We start from the raw sequence: 13,044 nt of genomic DNA, 5'->3' as shown, positions 1-13,044 counted from the left end.
GGAATCTATTGTATTTTATTGTATTAAACATGACTGCTTTAATGATTAAATTCATCACTTTTAGAAATTGCTAACATTTTTTATTTGCCAGATTATTTTATTAATTGTGAATATGACCCAACAGACTTTAAACAGTTTACTAAACTGCTATGAATGTTGTTTTATCTACAAGCTACATAATTGCAGACAGTCCATCTGTTATTTATGTCAATTTATTACAGAATAACTGATGAACATAGTGTTCTCAGACAGCAATCCTAAACTTGCTAGTAATGTCTCACTACAGGCGATGGGACATAGTTTTGAGTACTGCCCTGCACAAAATTCAGTTCCTACTTACAGAAATCACAGTGTGCTCATGCTCCTGAATATGAGGAATAAAATGAAGAAGGAGAGCTGATACTAGGAAGATAACCTCATTGATGCAAGACACAATTCTGTGTTATGTAATAAATCTTTGCAGACTATTTAAATGAACTGATAGTATGTTGGCAATTTTTCAAGAAGACATATTACTTAATAGCTGTAATCATAATTTCATGACAATAAGGGAAGCAGAGAGAAGAAATAATGTTTTTTAAACACAGAATGATATTATATGGAAGAAAAAGTAACAATTCTCCTTAATCTAGCTTCTGGAAGGCGAAGTAAAGGAATTATTCCTATTGGCGTTGAAAGGCACCAGGAATATTAAAAGGAAAAGGTAGCTTTGTTCAGATTTTGAGTAAGCTAGTGCAGAGCCAAAAGTAAATAAACAAGACTTCCCTATAAGATCAGGCAGGCTAAGAGATGATTCAGAAATGATACAAAGCTTCCTTGTAGAATTATTTTGACCATGCTGAATTGGCTGCAAAGTATTTCTACTTAGATTCCATGAAAATCAAAGTAAAAATTTAAACAAGACATACTACTTTCAGCGGGAATAAGATTTACCAAGTTAGTTAACCTAATAAATTGCTTTAAAAAAATGATGATGATGATGCTAGGAGATACAACAATCTCCTTGTATTTGTTGCCCCATGATATTCTTTGACTTATAAAAGCCATCATTTGTTTGATATAGTTGATGTATTTAATACTGCAAGTAAGAGGCCAAACTTATGAATCTCACTGGGATTCATTTCTAAGGAGAAATGTTTAAAATCTGTTTATATTGTTTGTACACAATACAATTGTGAATGAAGACTGGCTTAGCTAGCTGTCTCACCAGCTGCAGAGTACACAGTGACATTAAAATTATTACATTGAAGTTTTTTTAAACTAACATTTGTATCTCTGGCTGGGTCTGCATAGTATGATAAACTATAGTGTAATTTGTTTGGGTTTGTCTTTGGATTTGTGTGTGTTTTATAAATCATGGTTTACAGCTTAGCAAAACTGAGCTATAGAAGTGAAGTAAAGAATTAACAAAATAAAATGTTTTGTTTTCTGACTGACTAAAATGTTACAGTATGTGAAATAGTAGACAAAATTCTAATTAAATAATCCTTTTGGGTATCCTTCTTATCAGTCTGACGTTCATGTTCTGAACTTATTAGACTTCCATCAGACAGAATACACAATTGCAAATGTTTTTCTAGATTAAGAAAATCTAACATAAGCATAGTAGTAGCCAAGGGATCAGAGTAATAGTTCATTACTATAAACAATAAAACAGCACAATTTTTCTGGTATACATGTCCTTTTTACTGTTACAATATTCCACAACTTTGTATAGGTTACAGAACATAACAAGAAATATACCAACTCTGACGAGATACTCTTCTCAGGGTATTGTGGTACAATTCTTCCTGTGCTCTAGGAAATATCAGGATCTCTTACAACAGCTTCTGAAATAGGGAGGCCATTTCAGTGCCCATATGGTTCTAAGATGTCTCTGCATTCCTTCTTGGAAGGATCCCTGTCATCAAGATGTACATGATAAATGCAAGAGGAAATATGGGCCGTTCAAGACTATAATCTAATTTGACTGAATGTTGGGCTGCCTTTCTGTAAAATATGAAGCCATCATAACAGTTTTTTTCTAAATACATTTATATAATTATTTTAGCTCATTTTTACTTTTTAGGTAATACTTAAGACTCCTGCTCTTTATACATAAATGTGTTAGTATAATTACATTCAATAGGATTTGTTTCTTTGTAAAAGTTTCAGGAAACTAATTTTGAAGATATTATAGCCATTTTTACAACAGTTTTTACATGCAAACTTAACATAGCTCCTTCTGTGTATACTGCTTTTCTGCAGAAAGTAAAAGAAAGATAATTGTTTGAGTTTGAAATCTGACAATTTTGTCTTCCAAAATGATGCCATTATGGACATCAACAAAAGTCTAAGATTAGTAAAACATACAATATGCAGGCACTCATCAATCTATCTTGTCTCAACAATTTGAATAAAATAAGGTATATCAAAAAGCAAGTATTTTAAAAAGGCTACATTATTGAATGCCTTGTAACAGAGTATATTATATAAGTTGATAACAACAGGGTATGTTGGGCATGCATAAAAATTATATCTTTAGGAAAAGTGTCATTTAACAATATATGGAATTTTTTAATCTTAAAAAGCCCCCCCAAAATTATTTATTTATTTTATATTGCCGCCTATTCTCCCATGGTGACTATATAAAACCATATTTAAAACAAAAAATAAAAAAATCAAATAAATTAATAAAGTACAATAGAACAAAATCTGGAAAAAAATAAAAAAAAATAAAAAATCACCCCCAACTCCCACCCCCACCCCAATGACAGCAAATCACACTAACCATTTGATGGGCTCCATCCTGCTCTGGGTTCCCCAGGCCTGCTGGCAAAACCAGGTCTTCAGTGCCTTCCGGAAGAGTGCTAGAGTGGGGGCCATTCTAATCTCTGGGGGAATGATATTCCAGAGAAAGGGAGCCACCACGGAGAAGGCCCTTCTTCTGGGTCCCAGGGATGGGACCCGCAACATTCCCTGCTTTTTTCCTCTAATGGGTTGGGTAGTTGTGACCGACAAGAGACGTTCCCTCAGATAACTTGGTCCCAAGCCATGAAGGGCTTTAAAGGTGACAACCAGCATCTTGAATTGTACCTAGAAGCAAATCAGCAACCAATGCAGCTCCTGCAGGAGAGGTGACACATGTGCACACTGGGGTCTGCACAAAACCATGTGGGCTGCTGCATTTTGCACCAACTGGAGCTTCTGGATGCTCTTTAAGGGCAGCCCCATGTAGAGTGTGTTGCAATAATCAAGAAGGGAAGTGACTAGGGCATGAGTGACTGTGAGTAGGGACTGTTGGTCCAAGAAAGGGTGTAACTGGTGCACAATCCGCAATTGCGCAAAGGCCCTCCTGGCCACAACTGCCACCTGCTTTTTGAGCAGGAGTTGTGAGCAGGAAAACCCCTAGATAAACACACAGGGTCTGTTTGGGATAGTGCCACCCCATCCAAGACCAAAGGTGGCAATTCTCCCCGAGCCAACAAATCCCAAACCCAGAGCCACTCAGTCTTGCAAGGGTTTACTTTCAACCCATTGCTCCCCATCCTGTCCCTAACAGCCTCCAGGCACTGTGAGAGGGAGGACACAGCAATACTTAACTGAGCACGGGCCAAGACATACAGCTGAGTATCATCAGCATATTGATGATACCTCAGTCCATGGTGACAGATAAGCTCACCTAGTGGCTTCATATAAATGTTGAACAGGAGCGGAGAGAGTACTGAGCCCTGCGGAACCCTGTAAAGCAGTGGGCAAGGGCTGGATCTCTCCCCTCCTATCAATACTGACTGAGAGCGGCCTCAGAGGAAGGAAGTGAACCTAGACAGAACAAGGACTTCCACTCCCATCCTTCAAAGCCACCCCAGGAGAATCCCACGGTCAATGGTTTCAAAAGCTGCTGAGAGGTCAAGTAGAGCAAGGATGGATGCACCCCCATCCCGCTCCCGCCAGAGATCATCCTAAAGTGTGACCAATCCTGTTTCTGTCCCAAATCCAAGCCTGAATCTTGACTGGTAGGGGTCGAGATAATCCGTTTCATCCAGAAACCTCTGGAGCTGCTGTGCAACCACCTTGTCAACAACCTTCCCCCAAAAGGGAAGATTGGAGACAGGTCAGAAATTATCCAACTGGATGGAGTCCAGCAATGATTTGTTAAGAAGAGGGTGGACCACAGCCTCCTTAAAATGCTGATGCATCATCCCTTCCTGTAGAGAAGTATTAATCACCACCAGAGTCCACCCGCCTGTCACTTCCTGGGAAGCTTTCACAAGCCAGGAGGGACATGGGTCCAAAACACAAGTGCTCCCTAGGATCCTGTCCACTTCCTCAGGAACAACAGAGTCAAACTGTTCCCAGATAACAGGACAAGAGCTTGCCTCAGGAGCTTCCACCAGACCAGCAACCACACCGGCATCTTACTGGGAACGAAGTCGAGCGATTTTGTCTTCCAGAAAATCCATAAATTCCTCGGCACACCCCTTCAGGTGGACCTCAATCTCCTTCTTTCCTAGGAGGAGATAGCTCACCTTAAAGAGGGTCACTGGGCAATTATCTGCAGATTATCTGCAGACTAATTAGTGTGAAGGAGTTACACTTTGCCACATGAATCACCACAAAATACGACTTAGTAGCAGCTCATACCCATGTTTGATGGAGTTCATCTCCTGTCTTCCTCCAGGGGTACTCTAGATGTCTCCTCATGCATTTCATTCCTCTCAGTTCCTCTGTATACCACGGGGCACAGAGAAGTCAACAAGGGGGAAGAGATTGCAAGGTGCAATCCTATCCAGAGCCTCAGTCATTTCTTATTCCAGGCAGTGACTAAGAGCCTGGCTGGACTGCAGCTGCCTTCGGGTTTGGACAGCAGTGATGCCGGGGAGCTTATGGAACCGGTCCCCAGCCTTTGCATGCACAGAAGACAAGAACAATTGAGAAAGCAGGGTCGACTCAGGAGCAAAGCCACACCTTGGAGATGATTGGCCCCTTGCATAGGACATAAAAGAGGAGAGAAATGGATGTGAGTTTTTGCATCTGCCAATTAGTTCTCTGGCCAATTCCAAGTGTGATAAAGTGCGTGTTTCTAAACATTCCCCTGAAAGACTGTTTGTGAAGGCTGGATGTCTGTGAATGAACATAATTCACAGCTGTGGAAATAAAAGAGGTTTTACCGAGATTAAGGTTGTGTTTTTTTTAAAACAAATTTTATTGATTTTACAAACAAACAAACAAAACAAAACATCATTAAACATTAAAAACATAAAACCTCTTTCCATTGTAGATCCTTACAAGGCAGGTGACATATTGCTTTATATCACGTACTTATAATTTATCCCATTTCCATATAAACACGTAAATTCCCTTTACCAAATTCCACATTGTTTCTCTTTAATCATTATTCAATCATATTTCCTTTCTGATTTATCTGCTATCCAGTCATCAACTTTATATTTTCCTCTGGCTTGTTTATAATTATTCTCATCTAGTCTTCCTCCGAGGTTTTACTATTTAATTCTTAATTAAACACACACACATAAGACATAGACATAAAAACATAAAACTTTCTTCTAGAAAGTAACTTGGCCCCAGATTACCACTTTTTGTATGGACTTCAATTGAATTCATGCTCTTCTTATATACCATTACCCATCTTATTTACCATTCTATATCTATTATATAACTCCTCTCCACTTTTGCCTCCTCTTAATTCTGTTTTATATATTTAATCTTGCTTTAAAGAAAAATATTTTTATATCTTTTGTCCATTTCTCCATTTACATCTGTCTCATTTCCAATTTAAAAAAGAATAGTTTCCCCCTGGAATCACTAATCGGAGTATGATGCCTTTCTATCATTCCCCTAAGTTAAAATTTAAAATAACACCTAAATCCCAATCAGATTCTGCTTAGTACATTTTACTATTTCAGAAACCAATACTACAATAATAAATCCATAACAATCAACACATTAATCCATTAAACTCTATATTCAAACTAATATTTTAAACATTCCCTTTAGTATTTTATTAAAACTTATTATCATTCATTATTAAACCTTTTAAAGTTATACCTTGATATTTTAGTCTTTTATTAGATCTTAAAAAGTTCTGATTATCTACTTATAATACAAATACCACTATTACAATACTCATGTGTACTTTGCAGAATCCCCCTTTTTTTAAAAAAAAAAAATCCCATATATTACCCATTATCCCTAAAAAAAATTTCCTTTTCTCCATCTTGTCTTATACCTTTGTAACTTTTTCCCCCCTTTTCCCTTTCCTTCTTAGCCCGCCTAAACTTTTTACCCCCTCCTCTCCAAACCTCTGCCTTCTTGATTTCCCCTTTCTGTTGCATTCCTCTTTCCTTTTGCTTTCTAGCATTCTGTTGTTTTTGCATCTTCTTTTTCTCTTTCATAAACATTTTTTTGTTTAAGTCCTTCCTTTTCGCTCCTCTCTTTCTCCTTTCTTTCTTAGTCACACCATTTAGTTCATTAAAAATGGCTTCTTCTTCCTCGGCTTCTTCCAGCTGTTGTTTAATTTGCTGACACACGACAAGCGCCATATCTAAAAAACAAAGGGCTTCTCCCATAACATCTTTGCCTTCTTTCTTTATTTTTAAATATTGTTTTTTTAATTCATCAAAATATAGAGCCATTTTGAACTGTTTCTTCTTCTCTTTCTGTATCCTCTTCTTATTATTAAGCCAATCAATTATTTCCAAACTTAAAACAGTTCCCAAAAGTCCCAAAATCCCACAGTCATCAAACAGTCCAGGCAGAGTACAAGCTTCTTCTTTTTACAGTTTCTCTTCTAGGAGTGTAGTCAAATTAGGGAAAGCAGAAACGTCCAATCTGTGCTTTAAATCTTCCTTAGAATTAATTTCTATTCTCTTTATCTTCAAGGCATCTCCTCCAGCAAAATCTTAGAGTAAAGATTTGTTTTCCCAAGCCTCTCCCTTCCCACTTATAACAAAGGAGTTTAGGTTTTACCTTCTATCAAAAGGCTGTTTTCCCTTGTCCATTTGTTAATTCCATAAGGGAGGAGAGTAACTTCCCCTTTTCGTCACTTTTCTTCGCAGCTGAAAACATCAATCGGGAACATTATAGCTTCCAAGTCATTACTTTCCCAGGTGTTAAATATGTCCTTAAGGTCCCAGTTCGACCAAGAAAAAACTTTCTTTAAAAAAAAAACTCCTTCTCCCTCCTGCGCATTCTTTATCCAATTGCCGGCTTCTTTATGGTGGCCATAAAAGACCACCGCTGCACCGTCTTGAGAGAAGGGGGTTATTGCCGGCTGGGGGGGGGTTGCGACACCCCTCATCCCCGTCCGGATCCCCCCTTTCTTCAGCTGCCCCAACAGGGCAGCCTTAGCCTCCAAATCCATCAGGATCGGAGGCACCAAGGCGGCTAGCACAGCAGGGATCGCAGAGAAGGCGAATCCCTGCTGTCACCGAAGCCGACAAACCGGAAGTAAAGATTAAGGTTGTGTTTTATGCTTTAGAAGGGAGCCTAGGTCAGAATAGCCTGCCAGTTTAACTAATAAATTGGTGGCCTTTAAAAAATACTTTCAATGAGAAAGTTAAAGGTTATCTGGGTTGCAGGTTGCAGTTGTTGTTTCTCTGTATTGTACTTTTATTGGCAGATATAGCCTTACCTATAAATGAAAGCAAGTGAAGTTTGCTAATGTTAGAATTGTGAACGAAAAGGCTAACCATAGTTGCTAAAGTTGGTGACAATTTAAGTGTAAAGATTTGCTATCGCAATGTTGACCTTAGAACACGTTTAAAGTACAAAACCTCTATTCATGGTTTGTTGAGCTTTGGAAGGGTGTTTTTTAGGATTTACCACAAAATGTTGATTTCAGTATATGTGATCTGACCTCTATATTCCTTAATAGTTGTGATAATTTTTTCCACTTTATATTAATTATAAATAATTAAATAAAATATTTTTATCAATTTCTGGTTGGACATTCAAATACATTAAAATTGACCATCATTTTGATTTCTAACTTTCAATACCTTTTTTTAATGGTTGTAGTAATAAAAATACCTTTCCTTGCTTATCAGAATCTAACAAAAGAAGCCAGACCTCTGAAAATCCTAGTGCACTGATCCACATCTTGATCCATTTCACCAAAGTTCTAAAGTAAGTATATGCAAACTACAAAATACAAAGTGTAAATGTAATTGGAAACTTATGAATAAATATAAGATGATTTGTACAAGGCTTTTAGAATCTTCAATACATTTCCAAAATATAAAATGTATCAAGTTGCATGCAGATATCATTAAGTAACAATACATTGAACAAGTTGAAGCTTGCTACCACGGAGAAGTGAGAATTAATATCATTATGATAAACCGTTTCAAAGTAGCTAAAGCATTCATGTTGCATATAAAGTAAATGGGCAGAATTGAACGATAGGCTCAGATGTAAGAGAGGATTTTGACTAACCTGTGGAAAAAAGATTAGAATAATGTTGGGGACCAGAGGCTAAAATATATTAAGAATATGAAGAATGTTTGCTGGAATTGGGTATGTCTAGTTTAATGAAAAGGACTAGAGGTGACATGATAGCAATGTTCCAATATCTCAAGGGTTACTACAAAGAAGAGGGAGTCAAGCTATTCTCCAAAGCATCAGAGGACAAGACAAGAAGCAATGGATGGAAACAGATCATATTTATACAAATATCATTTAGCTAAATGGGTAAACAGACCATGTATGATGTAAATCTCCTTTAAAAAAAACTGTTCCTGAATTATACAGTTTATTTCATGAGCCATAATTTTTGAGATTTGATGAATCACTGTGCTTTTTAAGTAGAACAGAAGAAGCAGTATCACAAGACCATAATTACTTTTGTAAAAAAAATTTTTAATAGGAAACCTTATAAAGTAGACATTAGCTCACAATGTCCATAGTCTTTATAAACCTATGACTATTGTCTGGTGAGAGTTTTGGAAGAAACATTTATTTTTCTAAGAAAATATTTCTTGTATTCTATATCAGAAAGAGAAAGAAAGAGAGGGAAGTAGAATATGTTGGAAACAAAATACAGATAATTTTATTTTCAGATGCATTTCCTGCTTAATTTTTTGAAGTCAGCCAAAATAACAAGTAAATTCAATGCACCTTATTCCAAATAAGTGACATATGCTTTACATTTTATTTAAAAAACCCATCTTTTGTAAATTAAAACTGAAGAAGATTACAAATAATAACAGAAAACATTATCCTGGTTGATAAAGAGAAATGCTGTTATGACACATTTTAATTGGCTGTAAAACCAATAAATTGGGCTATTTTCCTATAATGGTATGCAAGAAACAGATTACCAGTTGAGTTCCAGGAGTTAAATTACAATAATTTCTTTGGCTTCCTCTAAAGGCATTACCATATTGTCACAGCTTCTCCTTCTTAATTCCCGAAAAACAAATTAAAAACTATTTAATAGCTATTTATATTATATATAATATAAAGAACACAAGAACTCAATCTCGAAGAACACAAGAACTCAATCAAAAAAGAAGAACCAACCTCTTCCCTGGTCCAGCACCTCAAAGCCACAGGACATGAGATTGACTTTAAAAATACCAGAACTATCGCCAAAACTGAACACTTCAACAACAGAATAATCAGAGAAGCCATAGAGATAGAAAAACGCCCAACACAGCATGAATAAACGAGATGATACCTCCTGCCTACCAGCCATTTGGGAACCCGCCCTCATTAACAAACGAGTACCTAACATGAAGAATGACACCAGACCCACACCCACGAGGGCCACACAAATGCCACCACCACACTTCCACGTAGAAAGCAGACTCACACCCACACAGATGATGAGACATGATCACAGACCAGAAGCCGTACCGCAGCTGCATCACTACCTACTTCAAACCCCTCCAAACCATACATGAAGCGAACTGACACCCACCATGAAGATGTGGCACGAACACAAAGCCAAACAACAGGACCACAGCTCACCAGCTCAAATCCCCCGGCAACTAAGACTAGCCTGAGCACAGCCAAGCCCCCACCTGAACAGAACACACCCCCAGCCAATCAGAACAGAGCCAACCCCCCAACCAATCAGATCACAGCCAGGCTCCCAATCAATGAGAACACACCCCCACCCAATCAGAACACAGCCAAACCCCCACCCAATCAAGTCACACCCCCACTGTCAGTTAAAAGGAAGAAGCAGCTGCAAGCTCACATTACTCCGAGAAGCACAAAGCCAAAGACACAAGCCTGAAGATGATGAATGAGATTTTGTCAAAACATCACCAAAATGCTTCCAATTTTATGCGTGAGAAAAACCGAATAACCAAAGATCCACATAAAAATATATATATATTTGCTTTCTTAAGTTTTCACGGGTACTTACATGTATTCCCACGTCATTATAGTTGTGCTTTTAAAGTTGTAGCAACGTTTCGACAGAATCTCATCTGCCATCATCAGGTTTCTGTATTGTGTTCATCTTCAGAAGCCTGATGTTGGCAGATGAGATTGTGCTGAAACGTTGCTACAATTTTAAAAGCACAACTATAATGACGTGGGAAAATACCCAAACAAAGCTGAATAACATACATACATGCATACATACATATATACATACATACATACATATGTGTGTGTGTGTATGTATAGTATTTGGCATATATATATATAGTATTTGGCTTTGTTCGGGTATTTTCCCACGTCATTATAGTTGTGCTTTTAAAGTTGTAGCAACGTTTCGGCAGAATCTCATTTGCCATCATCAGGCTTCTGTATTGTGTTCGTCTGTGAGTCAAACTTTTACAGTTGTTTCAGTTTTAAATTTGGGGCTAGCCTACTGCTGTGCCAGAGTGGTTTTTTTCTTCATCCTGATTGGTTGGGAGTCTTGGTCTGTGTTTATTGGTCTTGGAGTTTGCTGTGTTCTGCTTGATTGGTATTTCTAATCTTCTGTCTGTTTTATGACATTTTTTGTGTCTGGATTGGCTGGCAACATTGTGTTCCTGTATTGGAGGCTTTTAGTGCAGCTTGGCTCCGAGTAAATGGATGGCTATCATTTGTTAGGAAGCTAGGTTTCGTCTGGGTGCCTGGTTGGGATGTGTTTGAGCTGGAGATATCAGGGGGAATCTGTTTGTGCCCAGGTGTTTGCCTGGCTAGTGGTGTGGAGATTTTTTTGTTTGTGAGTGCAGGCTTCCAAATAATTGACAGTCTGATGGAATCATCTCTTCTATTCATGCTTTCAGGTCTTTTTTCAATCTTTATGGCTTCTCTGATAATTCTGTGGCTGGGGTTTTCTATAGTGGCTAGGGTTTTGGTGCCATTGAAGTTGATGCTATGACCTGTGGCTTTCATGTGTTGGACTAGTGAGGAAGTGTGTTCCAGCTTTTTTACTGCATTTTTGTGTTCATCCAGGCGGGTACTTATTCTTCTATTGGTCTGTCCAACGTATGTGGTCGGGCATGATGCACAGGGGACTTCGTATACGCCTTGGTTTTCCAGGTCAATTTTATCTTTGGGGTTTCTAAGGATGGCTGCTATTTTTCCGTCTGTTTTGAAGGCAGACTTGATGTGATGCCTGTGTAATATCTTACTGATTTTGTCTGTAGTACCTCTTATGTAGGGCAGGACAGCTGTTCCATAGGTCTGTTCATCTTCTAGGTCTCCATTATGTCTCAGTGTGTTTTTGTGGATCAAGCCGGTGATTTTGCTTTTGTGGAAGCTGTTGGCTGTCAGTACTTTAGTCAGGGTGCATAGTTCAGTCTTTATGTGTGTCCTGTCTGCCAGGCATTTGGTTCTAGCAATTAGTGTTTTGGCCACAGAGTTTATCTGTGCTGGGTGGTGGTGGGAAAAAACCACTCTGGCACAGCAGTAGGCTAAACCCAAATTTAAAACTGAAACAACTGTAAAAGTCTGAATCACAGACGAACACAAAACAGAAGCCTGATGATGGCAGATGAGATTCTGCCGAAACGTTGCTACAACTTTAAAAGCACAACTATAATGACCTGAGAAAATACCCAAACAAAGCCGAATACCATACATGTAAGTACCCGCGAAAACTTAAGATATGTGTGTGTGTGTGTGTGTGTGTGTGTGTGTTTGTGTATTTTCAATAAAAAGTCCACTGAATACTAAACAAAGAAAAAAATCATGAGAGCACAATGGAACAGTAATAATATAGGGATGAAACAGAGGTAAGCAGTCAACAGTTAGCATATAACCAATTACAGAATCAATCAAATAGATGCCAATATGTCCCACCCAAAACACTTTCTAGAATTCTGCTTTTAAATAATAATTCTGTTTTTAAATAATGTTTTTAAAACATGATGAAATTCAGAAATATGTATATTACTGTTTAAAGGAAGAGATATCCACCTGACTAGGGTACAAGCTAATTGTAGAAACTGATAATTTACACAAATGCAATGAAGTGACTAGTATAACTGACATAGCAAACCACTTAAAAGAAATTTTCAACTTTATACTACTGCAGGGCAGGCTGCCATAGAAAAAAATCCAAAGAAAGTCTCTGGAGACCCTGTTAGGATTTAATAAGGATAAGTTTTGAATCCCTGAATCAAAAATTCATTCCTTCGTAGACAGATCTCTGGAATGAGAGAAATATGTCTATTAAAGTTAGCCTTAAGTAATTGAGAACATGCTGTTGATAGGAATTTATCCCCAAACCAAATCTTCTAAAGCAAGTTCTATCTTCCAAATCTTCCAAATCTCTTTTAGTGTTTTGGCTTAATATTCTCTGCCAAGTGCATTTGTATCCAATCAAAATTCTGATCTTTAACCAAAAGCAACAGTGGATTTGTCTCTGCCAAAAACAGGAGACTGCTCTTTTTGGATTTCCTGCATGTAAATCCCACCAACTTCCCTCAGAAGCAGACATTGCTATGTTGTGTTTGATAAACAATTACAAGGGTGTGTTAAATCCCCCATCTCCAATTTAGTGCCCTTCAGATGTGTTGGACAGAAACTCTTATCATGTGTCAACAAATGGCTTAAGAATTATGGGCTCCAAACTCCAACCCAATCTTTGTGAAA

General features: G+C 37.8%; 1 protein-coding gene across 7 annotated transcripts in view; it reads left to right on the top strand.

Moving 5' to 3' along the window:
* COL8A1 (collagen type VIII alpha 1 chain) overlaps positions 1-13,044 on the top strand; it is a 93,477-nt gene that overhangs the window by 60,188 nt on the left and 20,245 nt on the right. For all 7 annotated transcript variants that reach the window (XM_026700851.2, XM_087937325.1, XM_087937324.1 and 4 more), the window contains one exon: positions 8,049-8,127. The gene's annotated coding sequence lies outside the window, so the exon portion shown is untranslated. The remainder of the gene's footprint in view (positions 1-8,048; positions 8,128-13,044) is intronic.

The sequence above is a fragment of the Pseudonaja textilis genome, chromosome 7 (genome assembly GCF_049901715.1).
Source record: "Pseudonaja textilis isolate UNSWEBS1 chromosome 7, rPseTex1.2, whole genome shotgun sequence".
NCBI lineage: Eukaryota > Metazoa > Chordata > Lepidosauria > Squamata > Elapidae > Pseudonaja > Pseudonaja textilis.
Note: the sequence above shows the minus strand (reverse complement) of the source record. Positions and strands in the feature narration are given on the sequence as shown.